This window comes from Emys orbicularis, chromosome 2 (assembly GCF_028017835.1).
Source record: "Emys orbicularis isolate rEmyOrb1 chromosome 2, rEmyOrb1.hap1, whole genome shotgun sequence".
Lineage (NCBI taxonomy): Eukaryota > Metazoa > Chordata > Testudines > Emydidae > Emys > Emys orbicularis.
The window spans coordinates 300,342,328-300,363,611 of record NC_088684.1 but is presented as its reverse complement, the minus strand read 5'-3'; the positions used below and the strand labels follow the sequence as shown (position 1 = coordinate 300,363,611).

At 43.6% G+C, this 21,284-nt stretch overlaps 1 protein-coding gene across 3 annotated transcripts in view; it reads right to left on the bottom strand.

Annotated features, from left to right (window-relative positions):
• Positions 1-21,284, bottom strand: part of SMARCD3 (SWI/SNF related, matrix associated, actin dependent regulator of chromatin, subfamily d, member 3) — a 157,537-nt gene that overhangs the window by 84,620 nt on the left and 51,633 nt on the right. The window lies entirely within an intron of this gene.

The window sequence follows — 21,284 nt, the reverse complement described above, 5'->3', positions numbered from 1 at the left end:
AACTATCTATCCCATCACATTCCTCCATTCCCAGCACAGCTATCTCCCCCATCTCTGCACTGCTCTGATCACCTATAATATTCCCCTAGCAACCAGTGTGGTGGGTTTCATACCTGTGAGCACACAAGCTGCTCCAATAAACCATCAGACCTTATAATGGCGAAAGAGACGAGCTTTTGAGCTACTCAGAGCTGAAGAAGAGCTTTTTGTAGCTCGAAAGCTTGTCTCTGTCACTAACAGCTGTTCCAATAAAAGATATTAGCTCACCCGCCTTGTCTCGCTAATATTCTGGGACCAACACGGCTACAACTACACTGCAAACAGACTTTATAATCTCCATAAATATCATATCTTCTTGGATGACTCACAAAACCACCTCTTTCCACTTGACCTGCCTCCCTCTCAATAATTCTTCCTGCAAGGCTTGCTGATTACTCAAACTTATCATGACTCAAACTGACCTCTTTATATGACCTTCTAAACCCTCTCCACTTATTTCATTACCATTGACATCACCATCATCTTCCCTGTTACCCCAACTTGCAACCTGGAGGTCATCTTCAACTCCTTCCTCTCACTTTCTCCTTATATTCAGGCTGTATCCAAATCCTTCTGTTTCTTCCTCCTCAATATAATAAAAATCTGACTCTTCATCTCCAATTAGATGGTCCAAAGAGCCAGTTCTTCAAACCCTGATCTTTTCCTGTCTTCTTTACTGCTAGCTCTTCCACTCTGGCCATCCATGATATTTACATTGTTTCCTCTAGTTCATTCAAAATGAGACAGGTAAAATTATCTTTCATCCCTGTCAACTAGACTACATCACACCTCCCCTTGCAACTCTCCACTGGCTCCCCCCTTGCCTAACACATCAATTTTAAGCTTCTCAAACTTCCTTCATGTTCTTGTACAAGTCAGCTGCACCCTACGTATCAGAACTTGTCTCCTATTGTGCCACAAGGAAGAATCATATAATAATTATGAATAACAATGCTAAATTATGCCTACCTATGGATTTCCTAGTGTGTCCTGCATTCTATGTATCTTGCTTTTAGCTTGTAAACTCTTCAGGTGTAACATGGTGGACTCAAATAGTCTGTCTACGCTGCAAAAAAATACATGCAGCTGGCCCCATACCAGCTGACTCAGGTTCATGGGGCTCAAGCTGCAGGGCTATCAAACATCTTTGTAGAGGTTCAGGCTCAGGCTGAAGCTCAGGCTCTGGGACCCTCCCCACTCATGGGGCCCCAGAACCTGGGCTCCAGCCCAAGTCCACATCTACACTGCAATTGTACAGCCCCGCAGCCCGAGCCCCACAAGTCCAAGTCAGCTGATACAGGCTGGCCATGGGTGTTTTACTGTAGTGTAGACATACCCAAAGGCTGCTACCCTGGGCCAGGACAGTCTATTTGTATGCATGTGAGCATGTGGTTACTGCTACACAAATAATAACAACTGGTGGACTCAACGGTACCTGGAGAAACCAGCAGAATGTGTAACTCACATCTGTGAGCTGTTCTTCAAATCAGATGTTCATACAGAGGACATCGCAAAACAAGCCATTGTCTCAGAAAAGACCATCACTTCAGTAAGGACATTGATCAGAGATCTCCCAACTCCAATGCAACAAGAAAGACCCATGAATTTGATTAATCCATGTAGACTCATGGACCTTATCAAATTCCAAAACATGCTAAAGGATTGCACCACTCCACTAACAGGCTAAGATGTTGAGAATCTGAGAAATCATTATTCTCATACTTGAGCCTTGACCTTCACCATGATGGCCCCCGCAGAGGCACTTCCTTCCTCGTCAGCCACACAGATCTTGGTTTTCTGAAACCCTGTGCTGGATGAAGACAGAGGGACAAAAACTCAAGCACCGACAGCAGAAAACGAAGGCTGGAAGAGACAGATTGAAAGACAAAGAATTCCTCCAAGCTCACATTAAGCTGTATTACAGGCCAAATGAACCTTCCTATAAGCCTCCACTTCAAATACCACTCAAGAAACTATTTGAGGTGGTAAACTGCTTCATTAACCATGATGTCTGCAGCCCACAGCAGAACCCAGCACTGTAAAGAACTATCCTCTTACTTCACTGAAATGATCACGCACATTCAGGAAAGTTTCTTTGGCTTGCAGGGATCTGATTCCCCTCTGCCAACCAACCAACAGCCCACCTGTATTCTCAGAGTCCAGCCCATTCACTTCACAAGAAGTATTGGTGTGAATCTGACCCCTCCTCTTCCTGGCTAGTGCAAGTGAGTCATGAGTAAGTGGTTCCACTCTTGACCAAAACAATCAATGCCTATTCAAGGAGGAATCTTCCTTTCCTCCTTCAAATATATAATAGTCTGATGAACACTGAATAAGTCTATCCTGGATACAATGGTTCTAGCCAAATACTGCTCACTATTAAACTTTCAAACTCACAGAGAAGCTAGCCAAAGGCTGACTAGAACTCATCTAACCAAAGCCAGCAACCTATACCTGACATAATCTGGATTCAGGCAAGGATATGGGACAGAAAAAGCATATTAGTAGCACTGATAGAGGATATGCTGCTGTCAACAGGTAAAGGCAGACAGTCATCCTCCTCTTACTGGATCTCTCTGCAGCATTTGATACTGTCAGATACTATTGTCCTGCCTCAAAGAGGTGGCAGGGGTCCAGGAGAATGTGCTAAAATGATTTGAGTCATTCCTGGATGGACGCATGCAGAGGGTAGTTATGGAAAACTGCAACTAGATGCCCAACTTATGGAGACCCATTGGGACCAGTTCTGTCTCTGATCCTATTCAACATCTAGATGAAGCCAAAAGGAAACCTGGTGAGACAACAATGATTCAAATGCTGTAATATGCGGATGACATACAGCTCTACTTATCCTTCACCACATACAACTACACCTTTACAACAAAGATGGCCTAGAGCTTGGACAAATCAGCTTTCAGATGAAGAACATCTGGCTGAATCTAAACCCCAGCAAGATAAAGGTAATGCTGGTTAGCAAAATAAACACTTTGCAACCATAGTGCTGTTTCCTTTGGTTGATGGTTCACACTCACAGTTGGCCAATTCATTTCACAGCTCTTGTGCACTTTTGTATTCCTTGCAGCAACATCTGTGAACTTTGCTTTCTACATCTCTGGTTCATTAGGAGACTCCATCTCATCCTGGCAGATGATGACTTCGCCTCAGTTATAGACACTTTTGTCACCTTCTGGTTGGACTACAGCAATGCAATATACCTGGGCATGACGCCATCTGCTATTAGGAAGTGCCAGCTAGCACAGATTGCAACAGCACATCTCAGGAACACAGAGCACCCCAAGCACATCACACCTGTTCTCTCTATTCTCTAGCTTCCCACAGAATATCAAGTCACAGTCTTGATCTTTATCACAAAGGGGCTCAGGAGCCTGGGCCCACGATAGTGAAAAGATCACTTGAAGCTCCAGGATGAAGACCAAGATCAATATATCTGTTCCTCAGGCACACTGGAACTGCCCACCGCAAGAGTAATGTTCATCATGTTCAGGAGATAGAACTTTCTTGGGGACTGGTTCAAGACGGTGAACTCCATAGAACTAAGAACTATCATCTTCCACTTCAAGTTCAAGATACTTATTTGACCTCCTTTCAATAATATACACATATAGCAGCACATACATTTAAAAAAAAATAAAACCTACCAAAACAAAACACTATAGTGCACTCTCAATTTTCCCCCTGGAGAGAGAATGAAAAAGAGAAAGAAGGCTCTCGGATGAAGGCTCTCAGATACTATGGTAATGAAAGCAGCATAAGAATCTATGCAGAATGGAACAGACTATACTAGAACATGAGTCTCACATATACACTGGGAAAACAGATCTTGCAACCGTATGAACAGTAGCTGTTTCTATCTCTGAGTTCTTCAGGCATCAGATTCACAATAACCAGTGGAGCTCATAAGTTTGATTAAATAAGCAACATTCCTAGAAATGAACCAACTCGGTTTAAAAAACTAACTGTAGTTCACAATGCTTACATTCTTAACTTTTGCACTTGCACGAGGTCCCCTGTTGAAGCGATCATCTCCAAGGAGTGTCTGAAAAGAGACTGCAACTTCTGTGAGGTGCCCAATATAAATTACAATCTCCACTGCCTGCCTGAAAGTGATTGTAACTTGCCGGCGAGTTCACTGAAGGTTACAATCTCTGTTGGATGCTTCCCTAGCTCTGCTAGGGAATCTCACGCAAGGTACAACAGATACCAGAGGATGAACCAAAATCTGCTGAAGGCATAGAACTCTGCCTGACTGCAGGTTTCATGTACAGCATTGTGTACAGATCTATGTGTAGATGTCACATATAGACCTCCATGCTGCTCATAGACTCATAAATTCCAAGGCCAGAAAGGGCCACTGCGATCATCAGGTCTGTCTCCTGTTTAACACAGACCACAGAACTTTCCAAAAATAATTCCTAGAGCAGATATATTTAGAAAAACATCTAATCTTGATTTAAAATTGTCAGTGATAGAGAATCAACCATGACTATTGGTAAATTGTTCCAGTGTTTAATTACATTCACTGTTAAAAATATTGCCAGTCTGAATTTGTCTAGCTTCAACTTCCAGCCATTGGCAAGTGTTAGACCTTTCTCTTCTAGACTGTGGAGCCCAAGATCCAATATCTGTTCCCCATGCAGGTACTTATAGACTGTAGTTAAGTCACCCTTAACCTTGTCTTGTTAAGCTAAAGAGATGGATCTTCTTGAGTCTGTCACTATAAGGCATGTTTTCTAATTCTTTATCATTCTCATGGCTCTTCTCTGAACCCTCTCCAATTTATCAACCTCCTTCTTGAATTGTGGACACCAGAACGGGACACAATATTCCAGCAGCAGTTGCACCAATGGCAAATACAGAGGTAAAATAACTTCTCTACTCCTACGTGAGATTCCCTTGTTTATATATCCAAGGATTGTATTTGCTCTTTTGGCCACAGCATCGCTTTGGGAGCGCCTGTTCAGCTGATAGTCCTCCACGACTCCCAAATCTTTTCCAGAGTCACTGCTTCCCAGAATAGAGTCCCCCATACTCTAAGTATGGCTTACATTCTTTATTCCTAGAGGTATACATTTGCACTTAGCCATATTAAAACACATACTGTTTGCTTGTGCCCAGTTTACCAAGTAATCCAGATCACTCTGTATTGGGGACCTCTCCTCTTCATTATTTACCACTCCCTCAATTTTTGTGTCATCTGCAAACCTTACCAGTGACAATTTTATGTTTTCTTCCAGATCACTGATAAAAAAGTTAAACAACATAGGGCCAAGAACCAATCCCTGCAGGACTCCACTAGAAACACATCCAGTCAATGACGACTTCCAATCTACAATTATATTTTGAGACCTATCAGTTAGCCAGTTTTTAATTGATGTAACATGTACCATGTTAATTTTATATTGTTCTAGTTTTTTTATGTTATGCTCCTAAGTGTAGGGTAAATCTTTTCCTCAAAAGACAGAGTAGATAAAAATCTATGCTTTTGTATCTACATATAGAGAGGCTGACAGGCAGACAAACTATAAGTTGGTATGATGTGGAATAAACATTTTAATCACATTAATTTGGTAGCCTCACAAGAGGTTACTAAAGAAATTTAGGAAACATGGGCTGGATTGGAAACTGCAAAGAGTCAGAGACTATGAATAACTGGTCAATTTTCATCAAGGCAAAAGGTTAAAAGTGGGTGCACAAGGTTTCACATCAGGATTGGTATTGTTTAATATACAGTAACTCCTCGCTTAACGTTGTAATTATGTTCCTGAAAAATGCGACTTTAAGCGAAATGCTGTTAAGCATATCCAATTTCCCCATAAGAATTAATATAAAGGTGGGGGGGTTAGGTTCCAGGAAAAATTTTTTCACCAGACAAAAGACTATATTATATATATATATATATATATACACACACAGCTTACGTTTTAAACAAACAATTTAATACTGGTACACAGCGATGATGATTGTGAAGCTTGGTTGAGGTGGTGAAGTGAGAGGGTGGGATATTTCCCAGGGAATGCCTTACCGCTAAATGATAAATAAATAAAGATATCCTATCTCCTAGAACTGGAAGGGACCTTGGGTCATCAAGTCCAGCCCCCTGCCATCACTAGCAGGACCAAGTACTGATTTTGCCCCAGATCCCTAAGTGGCCCCCCTCAAGGATTGAACTCACAACCCTGGGTTTAGCAAGCCAATGCGCTATCCCTCCCCCAGTGATGAATTAGCAATCAGCTGAGCCCTCAAGGGTTAACCCATTGTTATTAATGTAGCCTCACACCCTACAAGGCAGCATGAATGGAGGGAGGGGAGACAGCATGGCAGACAGAGAGACACACCGTGTGTGAGAGAGAGAGAGATGTGCATTGACCCTTTAAGTATGCTAACCCCACTCTAAGTACGTTGCCTTTTTAAGTAGATCAGGAAGTTGAGACAGCAGCTGCTGCCGGCAAGCTCCCTCCATCCTGAGCCCTGTCGTGTCCCCCCCACCCGCTCTATGGAGATGGGGTAAGCGGAGGGCAGGAGCAGGGGGGAGGGGGACACCCTGACATTAGCACCCCTCTTCCTCCTCCCCCCTCCCCCCGCACAGCAAGTAGGAGGCTCCAGGGCAGGGGCAGGAGCAGCACATGGCAGTGGGGGGAGGGACAGCTGAACTGCCCAGCAACTGATAGCCTGCTGGGCAGCTGCTGCACAGGGAACTTAGAGGAATGGGGAGCTGATAGGGGGGCTGCCGGTCCACCCTGGTGTGATGAAGTGGGACTGTTCTTAATGTTTCCTCTGAATACAGTAGGGGTGCCTCAGTTTCCGCTATGCATTTCTTAAGTCTCTAGGTGGTGGGATAAAGGCAGAGGTGCATAAATGGCCAACACTCTGTCTCCTGGCAACTAATGGCCGGGACCCTTCCCACCTGCAAGGGGATAGCTAAAGGTGTTGGAGAACAAAGTGATTAGATGACCTCCCGGGAAAGAGACAAAGGCCAGAGAGGAGGGGCTGGAGAGTTTCAGTTTGGAGCTGGCTGGGGATGTGGAGTGAGTGCAGATGTGGCTGTCTGGCTCACGTTCCCCCCCATCCCCCCAATGGACCCGGCTGAGGGGTCCTGTTCTCTGTACCTACAAGCTCTGTTTTAGACTGTGTTCTTGTCATCTAATAAACCTCTGTTTTACTGGCTGGCTAAGAGTCACGTTTGACTGCAAAGTGGGGGGTGCGGGACCCTCTGGCTTCCCCAGGACCCCGCCTGGGCGGACTCGCTGTGGGAAGCGCATGGAGGGGCAGAGGATGCTGAATGCTCCAAGGTCAGACCTAGGAAGGTGGAAGCCGGGTGAGCTTCTTGCCCTGGAGACAATCTGCTCACAGAGAGGAGACTTCACCAGAGTCCTGACTGGCTTCATAGGGAGCAGTTCCAGAGCATTGCCTGGGGACTCTGTGACACCTGGTTCCAAGCCCCCACCAGCTAGCTTCAACGGGCTGCTCTTCCTGCAAGCAATGGACAAAGCAGGTGGCTGCCAAACGATGTTAGAAGGGAGCTGTAGTGAGCCGGTGTGTCGCCCCTCTGTCCCGCATAGGGCCGAACTTCCCCTAACCCCAACGTGGGCGGAGCCACCGGGTCCGGCGCCCGCCCCTCCGAGGTCATGGCCCCGACCCGGAAGTATAAAAGCCCGCCGGCAGAGCTCAGTGGAGCCCAGACCAGCAGAGAGAGCAGACGTCCCGGGCCGAGCTCCCGCTTGGGAGACAGCCGCAGGCCGCCTGCTACCCCGCCGCGCCGGTCGAGCCTACCTCTAGCCAGCTACCCCGAGGAGGACTGGCCAAGCCTGCCCCGGGCCAGCTACCACGAGGAGGACTGGCCAAGCCTGCCCCGGGCCAGCTACCCTGCTGGAGAGCTGCCGGACCGGCCGCCAAGCCCCGTACCAGAGGAACCGATGCTGCTGGACTGGCCCGAACCTGGCGTCGCCGACGAGGTAGGCCCCGAGGGGGGACACGGAAGTAGCCCGGGGGTAGCCGACCCCGGTCAGGCTGCAGAGACCTGTGAGCCGATGTCAGTGTGTTTCGGTCAGGACACCCCACTGACCAGCAGCGACAGTAACCGCTGCTAGGGCCCCGGGCTGGGACGCAGTGGAGTGGGTGGGCCTGCGTCCCCCCCTGCCACCTCCACTCACGGGTGGCAGGCTTCCCCCTCACCCAGCGCTCAGGTAGGAACCTGGGCCTGCTTAAACTGTTGATCAGTGCTCAAACCCTGCCCCAAAGGGCTTGAGCTGTGACTGTTTGTGCCCCGCCCTGATCCAGAGCCTGGGCTCCTTAACTGTTTGTCTGCTCAGCCCCTGCCCGATGGCCTGAGTCCAGAACTAACTGTTTGTCGCTCAGCCCCTGCGTAAAGGGGCCTGAGCTTTGACGGTCTGTGCTATAGTGAGCCGGTGTGGCGCCCCTCCGTCCCGGAGGGTAGAGCCCCGGCGCGACCCTACTACAGGAGCATTGCACAACTTTAAACAAGCATGTTCTCTAATTGATCAGCAACGAAACAACGTTAAGTGGGATGACTTTAAGTGAGGAGTTACTGTACATATTCATGATCTGGGAATAAAATAAGAAAAGAGGTGGCAAAATCTGCAGATGAAATTAAGTTATTTAAGTTATTCAAGACCAGAGAAGACTGAACGTTAGGGTTGACTGTGCGTTGTGCGAAGAAATACTTACTTTTGTTTCTTTTAAACCTGTTGCCTATTAATTTCATTTGGTGACCCCCTAGCCTTTAGTTATGAGAAGGAATAAATAACACTTCCTTATTTACTTTCTCCACAGCAGTCATGATTTTATAGACCTCTATCATATCCCCCCTTAGTCGTCTCTTTTCCAAGCTGAAAAGTCCCAGGGTAATTGTGATTTGCTGGAAGTAGCTCGGTGTAGTGAGAAGAGCAGCAGTTTATCTGTTTGGAGTGGCAATGTGCCTAGTAAAAAAGCTGCCCCACTCTTCCAGTATTTGTCTGTAACCAGCCCTGTGTGCTGGGACAAGGGAGGGGGGGGGGAGTTTGCCTAAAGGGGGATTAGGTAGGAATCCGCCTGATGGGCCAGAGGTGATTCTGGATGTAAGTGAAACTCAGGAGTTAGTAGTGCCTTAGTAATAAAGGAACTCCAGCTTTTGGGCTGTGCCTGCCCTGCTCTAAGCAATTTGTCCTGAATTGATGCTCTTAGTTGTGTCCTGCCAGAGGCAGCATCATTACACCTGTTTTCTGGCAGTGGCCAGTGCCTGATGCTTCAGAGGGAAAGAATAGAACAGGGCAATTTCAAGTGATCCATCACCTGTTGTCCTATCCCAGTTTCTTGCAGTTGGAGGTTTAGAGACACACAGAGCATGTGGTTGTGTTGCTGACCATCTTGGCTAATAGCTATTGATGGAACTATCCTCCATGAACTCACCTAATTCTTTTTTGAACCCAGTTATATTTTTGGCCTTCACAATATCCCATAGCAACAAGTTCCACAGCTTGACTGTGCATTGTACTCCTTTTGTTCATTTTAAGCCTGCTGTTTATTAATTTTATCAGGTGACACCTAGCTCCTGTGTTAGGTGAAGGGGTAAATAACATTCCCTATTCACTTTCTCCACACCATTCAGGATTTTATAGACCTCTCTCATATCCCCCCTTAGTCATCTCATTTCTAAACTGAACAATCTTTTTAATCTCTCCTCATATGGAAGCTGTCCCAGACCCCTAATAATTTTTGTTGCCCTTCTCAGCACTTTTTCCCATTCTAATACATCTTTTTTGAGATGAGGCAACAAGAACCGCACACAGTATTCAAGGCGTGGCATACCATGGATTTATATAGTGGCATCATGATATTTTCTGTCTTATTATCTATCCCTTTCCTAATGGTTCCTAACATTGTTAGCTTTTTTGACTGCTGCTGCACATACAGTGGATGTTTTCAGGGAATTATCCATGATGACGTCAAGATCTTTTCTTGAGTGGTAACAGCTAATTTAGACCCCCATCGTTTTGTATGTATTGTTGGGATTATGTTTTCCAATGTGCATTACTTGGCATTTATCAACATCGAATTTCATTTGCGAGTTTAGTGACCCAGTTTAGTGAGGTCCAGTTGTAACTCTTTGCAGTCAGCTTTGGATTTAACAATCTTGAGTAATTTTGTATCATCTGCAAATTCTTCCACCTCACTGTTTACCCTCTTTCCAGATAATTTATGAATCCTTGGAGAACCCCCGCTATTTTCCTCTCTCCATTGTGAAAACTGACCATTTATTCCTACCCTTTGTTTCCTACCTTTAACCAGTTACTGATCCATAAGAGGACCTTCCCTCTTATCCCATGACTGCTTACTTTACTTAAGAGGCTTTGGTGTGGGACCTGTCAAAGACTTTTTGAAAGTCCAAGTACACTATATCCACTCTATCACTTTTGTCCAAATGCTGGTTGGCATCCTCAAAGAATTCTAACAGATCGGTGAGCCATGATTTCCTTTTCAAAAGCCATGTTGACTTTTCCTCAACATATTGTGTTCATTTATGTGTCTGATAATTCTATTCTTTATTATAGTTTCAACAATTTGCCTGGTACTGAAGTTAGGTTGACTGACCCATAATTCTCAGGATCGCTTCTGGAGCCTTTTTTAAAAATCAGTGTTACATTAGCTATCCCCTAGCTATCTGGTACAGAGGCTGATTTAAGCAACAGGTTACATACCATAATTACTAATTCTGCAATTTCATATTTGAGTACCTTCACAACACTTGCATAAATACCATCTGGTCCTGGTGATTTATCATTGCTTAATTTATGGATTTGTTCCAAAACCTCCTCTATTGACACCTCAACCTGGGACAATTCCTCAGACTTTTCACTTAAAAAGAATGGCTTGAGTGTGAGGATCTCCCCCATATCCTCTGCAGGGAAGACATATACAGAGAATTCATTCAGTTCTGTGCAACAACCTTGTCTTCCTTCAGTGTTCCTTTAACACCTTAATTGTCCAGCGGAGCCACTGACTGTTTGGCAGGCTTCCTAATTCTGATGTACTTAAAAAAAATTTAGTTTCTGTGTAATTAGTTTCTCTTCAAATTCTTTCTTGGGCTGCCTTATTATACTTTTACACTTGACTTGTCAGCAGTTTTTCATAGATTCATAGATTCTAGGACTGGAAGGGACCTCGAGAGGTCATCGAGTCCAGTCCCCTGCCTGCATGGCAGGACCAAATACTGTCTAGACCATCCCTGATAGACATTTATCTAACCTACTCTTAAATATCTCCAGAGATGGAGATTCCACAACCTCCCTAGGCAATTTATTCCAGTGTTTAACCACCCTGACAGTTAGGAACTTTTTCCTAATGTCCAACCTAGACCTCCCTTGCTGCAGTTTAAGCCCATTGCTTCTTGTTCTATCCTTAGAGGCTAAGGTGAACAAGTTTTCTCCCTCCTCCTTATGACACCCTTTTAGATACCTGAAAACTGCTATCATGTCCCCTCTCAGTCTTCTCTTTTCCAAACTAAACAAACCCAATTCTTTCAGCCTTCCTTCATAGGTCATGTTCTCAAGACCTTTAATCATTCTTGTTGCTCTTCTCTGGACCCTTTCCAATTTCTCCACATCTTTCTTGAAATGCGGTGCCCAGAACTGGACGCAATACTCCAGCTGAGGCCTAACCAGAGCAGAGTAGAGCGGAAGAATGACTTCTCGTGTCTTGCTCACAACACACCTGTTAATACATCCCAGAATCATGTTTGCTTTTTTTGCAACAGCATCACACTGTTGACTCATATTTAGCTTGTGGTCCACTATAACCCCTAGATTCCTTTCTGCCGTACTCCTTCCTAGACAGTCTCTTCCCATTCTGTATGTGTGAAACTGATTTTTCCTTCCTAAGTGGAGCACTTTGCATTTGTCTTTGTTAAACTTCATCCTGTTTAACTCAGACCATTTCTCCAATTTGTCCAGATCATTTTGAATTATGACCCTGTCCTCCAAAGCAGTTGCAATCCCTCCCAGTTTGGTATCATCCGCAAACTTAATAAGCGTACTTTCTATGCCAATATCTAAGTCGTTAATGAAGATATTGAACAGAGCCGGTCCCAAAACAGACTCCTGCGGAACCCCACTCGTTATGCCTTTCCAGCAGGATTGGGAACCATTAATAACAACTCTCTGAGTACGGTTATCCAGCCAGTTATGCACCCACCTTATAGTAGCCCCATCTAAATTGTATTTGCCTAGTTTATCGATAAGAATATCATGCGAGACCGTATCAAATGCCTTACTAAAGTCTAGGTATACCACATCCACAGCTTCTCCCTTATCCACAAGACTCGTTATCCGATCGAAGAAAGCTATCAGATTGGTTTGACATGATTTGTTCTTTACAAATCCATGCTGGCTGTTCCCTATCACCTTACCACCTTCCAAGTGTTTGCAGATGATTTCCTTAAGTACTTGCTCCATTATCTTCCCTGGCACAGAAGTTAAACTAACTGGTCTGTAGTTTCCTGGGTTGTTTTTATTTCCCTTTTTATAGATGGGCACTATATTTGCCCTTTTCCAGTCTTCTGGAATCTCTCCCGTCTCCCATGATTTTCCAAAGATAATAGCTAGAGGCTCAGATACCTCCTCTATTAGCTCCTTGAGTATTCTAGGATGCATTTCATCAGGCCCTGGTGACTTGCAAGCATCTAACTTTTCTAAGTGATTTTTAACTTGTTCTTTTTTTATTTTATCTGCTAAACCTACCCCCTTCCCATTAGCATTCACTATGTTAGGCATTCCTTCAGATTTCTTGGTGAAGACCGAAACAAAGAAGTCATTAAGCATCTCTGCCATTTCCAAGTTTCCTGTTACTGTTTCTCCCTCTTCACTAAGCAGTGGGCCTACCCTGTCTTTGGTCTTCCTCTTGCTTCTAATGTATTGATAAAAAGTCTTCTTGTTTCCCTTTATTCCTGTAGCTAATTTGAGCTCATTTTGTGCCTTTGCCTTTCTAATCTTGCCCCTGCATTCCTGTGTTGTTTGCCTATATTCATCCTTTGTAATCTGTCCTAGTTTCCATTTTTTATATGACTCCTTTTTATTTTTTAGATCATGCAAGATCTCGTGGTTAAGCCAAGGTGGTCTTTTGCAACATTTTCTATTTTTCCTAACCAGCGGAATAGCTTGCTTTTGGGCCCTTAATAGTGTCCCTTTGAAAAACTGCCAACTCTCCTCAGTTGTTTTTCCCCTCAGTCTTGATTCCCATGGGACCTTACCTATCAGCTCTCTGAGCTTACCAAAATCCGCCTTCCTGAAATCCCTTCAGGATTCATCTCCTTTATATTCAGTTCAGTTCATCTCCTTTATATTTTCCCCAGTAGGGTTTAATGTCCACTTTTTAAAGGATGCCTTTTTTCCTCTAACTGCCTCTTTTACTCTCTTGTTTAGCCTTCGTGACATTTTTGGTCCTCTTATTGGTGTTCTTTTTTGGGGGTATACATTTAGTTTGAGCCTCCATTATGGCGTTTTGAAAGTAGTCTCCATGCAGGTTGTAGGCATTTCACCCTTGTGATTGTTCCTTTTAAGTTCTATTTAACTAGCTTCCTCATTTTTGTGTAGTTGCCTTTTTTTAAGTTAAATTCTACTGGGTAGGTTTCTTTGGTATTTTTCCTCTTACAAGGATGTTAAATTTAATTACATTACAGTCGCTATTACTGAATGGTTCAGCTATATTCACCTCTTGAACCAGATCCTGTACTCCACTTAGGACTAGATCAGGAATTCCCTCTCCCATTGTGTGTTTCAAGACAAGCTGGTCCAAGAAGCAGTCATTTATGGTGCAAGAAATTTTATATCTGCATCCCTTCCAGAAGTGACAGATATCCAGTCAACATGAGAATAGTTGAAATCAATGTTCCCTCTAATTTTTTCCATCCATATGCAGAATAATTTTTGTTATGTGCACTGAAGTATGTGGGAATGTGGGTCACCAGTAGAAACAAAAAACCTAGATACAATATATATTTTTAAAAAGTTACCATAGGGATAATTACTCCAGTCAGGACAGGTGAGGCATTTTAGAACTCACTACTCAAAGAATTAAATGTAAGTGTAAGAGAGAAATAAAAATTATGAAATGCACAGACTAGTCAAAAAACTAAAATAACACACTTTGAAAGAATAAAATTACAGAGAATATATGTGCATTGCAGGAAGTACCAAGAAGTAACAGTAATAATAATACGTGTGTGTGTGTGTGTGTGTGTGTGTGTGTGTGTGTGTGTGTGTGTTGGCTGCTGGGGAAAACTCTGCGCTGACTCTTTAAGACACTCACTGAATGCTCTCCTGCTCTGTCCTGAGCCCTGTTGTCTCTCCTCCCCCGCTCTGCGGAGATGGGGTACATGGGCAGGGGGAAGGGGAGTGTGTGTGTGTGTGAGACAGAGACTGTGAGAGCTGGCTGCTGGGGAAATCTCAGAAAGAGTGCACTGTCTCTTTAAGAAAGGCACTCAGCCACTCACCATTCAGACTGCAGCTTCAAGTCCTCCTGAGCCAGGCTGTCCCCTCTGCCCTGCTCTGTGGAGATGGGGTACAGGGGTGGGGGGAGGGGGTCACCCTGACATCAGCACCCTACCCCCTCCACACACCCCGCTCTGCACAGCCAGCAGGAGGGTCCCAGGAGCAGCTGCAGGATGGAGCAACGTGGGGGGGACGGGCACCTGAACACATGCTGCTAGCTGTGCGTGCTCTGCTAATCAGCTGCATGGCATTTGAATCGCTCCTGCGTGGCTGCCCAAGCGCACAGCTCACAGGGAACACAGGTTGAAATCTCAATTTATTACTGGATTTTCTGCCTTTGTAGCCTCTGTAATGTCCCTGTGCATTTCACAATCACTATCACCATCCAGGTCACGTGGTCGGTAGTATATTCCTACTGCTATACTTTTATTGTTCAAGCATGGAATTTTTATCCATACAGATTCTATGGTATGGCTTGATTCATTTAATATTTTTACTTTGACTCTATATTTTTTTCCATACATAATGCCACTTCCCGACCAGCATGACCTATTCGGTCATTCCTATATATTTTGTACCCTTGTATTACCATGTCCCATTGATTATCCTTATTCTATCAAGTTTCTGCAATTCCTATTATATCAATATCCTCATTTAATGCCAGGCACGGCTCTAGCTCACCCACCTTAGTATTTAGACTTCTAGCACAGTGTTTCTCAAATGCGGCCATCAGGGGCTTTTCTTGTGGCCACAGCCTCCTGGGCAATGACTGGAGGGGGGCAAAGCAGTGGGCCCTGCCCCCTCCAGAGCCACAAACGCCAGAGGAGCAGGCAGCCAGTGAGTTCCCCACCTTCCCGGGGGCAGTGAGGGTCAGGCTTCAGCCCTGGGATGGCGGGCTCTGGCCCTGGATACTGGCCCTTGGCTCACCACCATCCCGCATTGCCCCGACCCCTGCTGCCTCCCCAGCCCCCCCCCCATCATCCCTGGCCCCCATTGTCTCCCTACCCACCTCCCCATCCAGGGCTTAATTTGTCCCCTGGCTTGCCAGGGCTAAGGAAGTCTGCTGTGAAAAAAGTGATATTAACAAACATACAAATATTACTTTTCGCAGCAGCAGACTTACTAGCTAGCAAGTCTTAAAAAAATAGCAACCAAAAATCAAAAGAAACAACAAAAAAACAAGAATGTGCAAAGCACCTTGTTTGTGTTTCTATTCCGTTTAGGTCCAGTAAAGAATAGAGATAACTGTCAATTACTCTTACTATTGAGTCTGAAAAAAATACATAAATAAATTATAATGATTTGGACACGAATATGTGCGTATTTATTTGGCCACCAACAAGAGTTGATGGCCACATTCTGAGGCCACCAAAAATTTTGTTGAGAACCCCTGTTCTAGCACGATAAAAATATATAAAATAATAGTCTAGAGAATGGTCTACAATGAATGCAGACCATATTTATGCAATGGGGGATTCTATCCTGAGATGTAGTGACTCTGAAAAAGATTTGGGAGTCATAGTGGATAATTAGCTGAACATGAGCTGCCAGTGCAACGCTGTGGCCGAAAGGGCAAATGCGATCCTTGGATACATAACCAAGGGAATCTCAAGTAGGAGCACAGAGGTTATTTTACCTGTGTATTTGACACTGGTGCAACTACTGCTGAAATACTGTGTTTAGTTCTGGTGTCCACAATTCAAGAAGGTGGTTGATAAATTTGAGAGAGTTCAAAGAAGAGTCAGGCGAGTGACTAAAGGATTAGAAAACATGCCTTATAGTGATCGACTCAAGGTGCTCCAATGGTTTATCTTAACAAAGAGAAGATTAAGGGTGTCTTAATTACAGTCTATAAGTATCTACATGGGGAACAAATCTTTAATAATTGGCTCTTCAACCTAGCAGAGAAAGGTCTAATACAAACCAATGGCTGGAAGCTGAAGCTAACAAATTCAGACAGGAAATAAGGCTTAAATTTTTAACAGTGAGTGTAATTAAGCACTGGAACAATTACCAAGAGTCATGGTGGATTCTCCATCACTGACAATTTTTAAATCAAGATTCAACACTTTTCTAAACCATCTACTCTAGGAATTATTTTGAGGAAGTTCTATGTCCTGTGTTATACAAGAAGTCAGATTAGATTATCACAATGCATAGGTACTGGAATTAGGGGTGCTGCCGCACACCCTGGCTTGAAGTGGTTTCCATCATATGCAGGGTTTACAGTTTGGTTCAATGGCTCTTAGCACCACCATTATACAAATTGTTCCAGCACCCCATCAGAATGATCCCTTCTGGCCCTGGAGACTATGAAACTAGAATGTAGATAGGGAGACCAGAAACTCCCAGTCCATAATGCAAGAATAAGTGACATTCAATGAAGTTGAAAGGCAGCAAACTCAAAAGTGACAAAAGGAAATATTTTTTTCAAGTATATTATACAATGTACAATTAGTCTGTAGATTTCATTGCCACATGATATAGATTAAAAGATATGCAGCTTTTACTACCTGAAGGGACCATTATAATCATCTAGCCTGACCTGATGTACAATATAGGCCAGAATCTCTGGTTGAACAAGAGCATATCTCAGAAAGACAACTGATCTTGACTTAAAGATTTCAAGTAATGGAAAGTCAACTACATCCCTAGACAAAATTGTTCCAATGGTTAATTTCCCTCACTTCTAAAAATTTGCACATTATTTCCAGTCTGAATTTGTCTAGCTTCAACTTGCAGCCATTGGATCTTGTTATGCTTCTGGTACTGAAGCCAAGAGCTTAGCCAGACAGAAAAAGGGAGAAGACATTCATAAGAATACAAAGAATATCCAGAGTTATACCCATAAATATTTTTTTAAATAAACAAGAGTTTTGAAACTTCTGTTTCAGACCATAAGCCAACTCTGACTATTGAAAGTTAGGAAGAAACTTATCCCATAGCCATCTACTAGGGTTTTTTGCACCTTCCTAAGACGCATCTAGTACTAGCCACTGTCAGTGACTCAAAACTGGACTAGAGGGACCATGGATCCGAGCCAGTTTGATAATTCCTAAGAGGTGATAATATCACTCCATAGTGACAAAGCTATATACGTTACAGAAAAACTACTTCTGGAATATTTTAGAGTTTTAAAATATTTATCAGGACTACTTTTGTATTCTTCTGATTGTGTAACCAAAAACACTTATTACCATGGCCCTGATTCTGCATTTTTTACTTCAATGGGTACAGAATTGGGCCCAATATTTGAACCACAGAGGGGCTCAGATGAAGCCTTTAAAAATCTCTACAAATTATTTGCTTTTCTGTACCTAAAAGTGCCATGACTTTAGAGTTTGTTACCACTGGGAAGTTCCAAGGTAGGAAGTAAGTACTATATGTTCCACTGAGAAGCTGGGAATATCTTGTTTTCAATGGGATAGAGCTCTAATTTCTAGCCCTGCAAGACTGCTAGATATACTTGTCTTTAAAATCAGCAAATTTTTATGTACTGAAAGTCCAACACTGCTGCAGGACTGGATCTTCCTGTCCTGACCTCAGCCTTTCACAATTTTGTGAGGGAAATTCCACATCTCAAGGAGAAGGTCTGAAAGAAACATTTCACTATCCAGTTGAGATTTTGTTTGTTTTTTAAATGGCAGCTGTTTGAAGCTGTTCAGCAGTTTGGAGTGTTAAAACATGTCCTGGGGAGATGGAGTGATGGGGAGAGGCCAGCTGAAGTGGGCAAAGATGAATGACAAATTTATTTCTCACATGATTGGAATTTATGACATGGACATCACCTCCATACCAACCATGAAAGTAGAATAACCACCTTGTCCTTTGCTCAGGGCTAACTTCATTTTAAAAGAAGAGCAACTAAACTCAAAATACTGGCACTAACACACACACACCCTCCCTCTGCCTCCACACCCCCAAGCCTTCCCCAGTTCCCACTGGCTGGGACAGAAGAGGCCATACCCTTCCTGCCTGCTATGTAAAGATCCACACCTGAACTTCCCTGACCCTGAGTCTCTCATGCCCACTGTCCCTGTGTAGAAGGCAGAAAGCTTCCTATATGGCTTCCTGTTGGCCACAGGCTCCCCCTAGTCACAGAACTGCAACTACAGCTCCCACTTTTAAAGGGCTATTAACAGGGCTGGATTTACAGGTTACACACCCCTAGCACAGCACCTTCAACGCTCCCCCTCCCCCGCCTACAGCTGACCTTCCTGTTGCACGTCGTTTTAGAGAGGTAAGGTGCCCCTAGACACATGCCTACTGTGCCTAACTGGAAATCCAGCCCTGGCTATTATAGGCATGCTAGAATGCACACATGCACCCGGAGGCCCAAGGCCCTGTGACAGCTATACTGGTTGTTTACAAAAGAACTAAAACAGAAGTGGCCTTCCATGAACGTTGGCCTGCAAGATGAGGCACTGTTGACACCATGGTGATGGACATGGTATAGCAATGCACTCTTGCAGAGAGAGCAAGAGACAGAAAAAGAGATGACAGGAGGCAGGATAAGGGTTGGAGAAGGCAACAGCTGATTGGGGTTGCTGCCAGCAGTAGAGTGAGCTGGCAGGTGGCTCAATGCTTGCATTCCCCCACCCCCAACCCAAGGTCTTGTCCCTGCCATTTGAGCTACCCCCACAGCTGCCATTTTTTTTCAGCACTACAGCTGCTCACAAAGGCCAAAGCATTTTTTTAATGGAGTAAGTGTATGTTTTCCAGTCTCCACTCATTCAAAAATGGCTGAACCATTTTCCCTAAAACTTCTAAATAGTTCACCTTCAGACAGACAAGGTCTGGAAAATGGCAGCTCCTACAGTGAATATTTCAGGGTTACAAGTAACTCAGAGCAGCATTTAGGATGGAAATTCTGGGGCATCCTTCACTATAGCTGTTGCCAGTGCTCCAGCAATAATGTAAATAAATAAGAATACTCCAAACCAAGCAAAAATTGCCTGATCTCAGTTTTGTTTTGACAGATTTTGAATTTCATGACTGCTGCATTTGAGCAATCATTCATGAGTTTGGAGGTAAATTAGAAATGTCTGTTAGATTTCATTTCAAAAGAATCATCAAACTGCAACTACATGAGCAAACAGGAATTAACCGAATGTTTGCTGAAACCTCAAAGTTCTAGTCTTTATGTACTTTCCCATTCCAGATCCTATAAAGTTCTGCTAGAAAGCTTTCAGTATTGCTCAGTTTCATGGTTGAGGAATTTGCCACAAAATCCACCCTTTATTGCATATTTGTCAAAGAGAATCTATACTTTTATTTTTTTTTAAATGGGCCATATCGTGGTGTAAATTAGCATAGCTTCATTGACATCAATGAAGCTATGCTAATTTACACCACGATATGGTGTCATTGACATCAATGAAGCTATGCTAATTTACACTAACTGACAATTTAGCCCACTATGTGCAAAGAATCTTAAAAACTTACTGCCTATAAACTTGTAAACCACTAAAATGTTGCCTTCCTAAATCTGCAGAGCCTGAAACAGCAGCAATGAGAGATGTTAAACTCTCATCACTGGGCTTCACATTAACTGTCAACATTGCTAAATGTTTCATGGATGATGTGAGGAAGGGTGGGCCTGTGGTTAAGTCAGTTTCAGGAGAACTAGGCTCAATTCTTGGCTTTGCCACAGATTTCTTGTGTGACTCTGTGCAAGGGTATGTAGAGGCTACAGTGGCACAGATGCATCTTACATTGTTGGAAGGGGGTTTCCATCCACATAGGTAATTCACCTCTCCGAGACAGAATTCTTCTATTGACCTAAATGCATCTACAGTGGGGATCAGACTGACCTAACTACGTTGCACAGAGGGTGGATTTTTTCACAGCCCTGAGCAATGTAGCTACGTTGACCTAAGATTTAGGGGTAGACCAGGCCTTAGTCATTTAATCTCCGTCTCATTTCCCACTTTTAAAATAAGAATAATAGTACTTCCTTTTACCCATCTTTTGTCTGCCTCAAGTATTTAAATTGTATAAAAACATGTATAATGTGTCTACACAGTGCCTAGCATTGACCTCAGCTGGGCCTCTGGACATATTATAATGCAGATAATAATAATTATTTTACATCTTGACAGACCTATAGATGTAAGAATCGTCATACTAAGAGATTTGGAATCTGAATGAGGTATGGGCAAACAGCAGCTGAAGTGGCCAAAAGAACTACCCTATGGAGCTGGAATCAACAAGCAAATTAAGCATTGCAGAATTATATAATGAACAGAACGACCTGGCAAATGCAGGAAAAAATAATGCATAACACAAGAGCGGTGCCTGAGGATTTGGAGAAGAACGGTCTTATCTTTGGGTCTGATCCTGCAAACAATTTTCCACATGTTTAACTTTGCTCACATGAGTAGTCCAATGTGGGACTAAGTACGTGTTTAAGTTTTTGCAGGATCAGGGCCTACAAGATTATTTATTTTCTGACTAACATTTTTCATTATTTTATTTCCTATTTTCTCCAGTCTTAAACTGAACTCTTAACAGTATATTTAATGTGTATCTAGGGTAGCACCTCTACTGTCTTATCTCCATTTCCTCTTCTTTTTTTCTTAAAAACCTCAAAGAATAATATTTGTAAATGAAAGAGAGGATTATTTCCTATAGTAAAGAATCTCATAAATTAGAGATGGGTGAGAGCTACTGAACTGAGTCATTCAGTTTGTCCTCCTCCAAGGAAGGGTGTATCCCTGCCATGTATTCTTAAGTGCCTTGGTC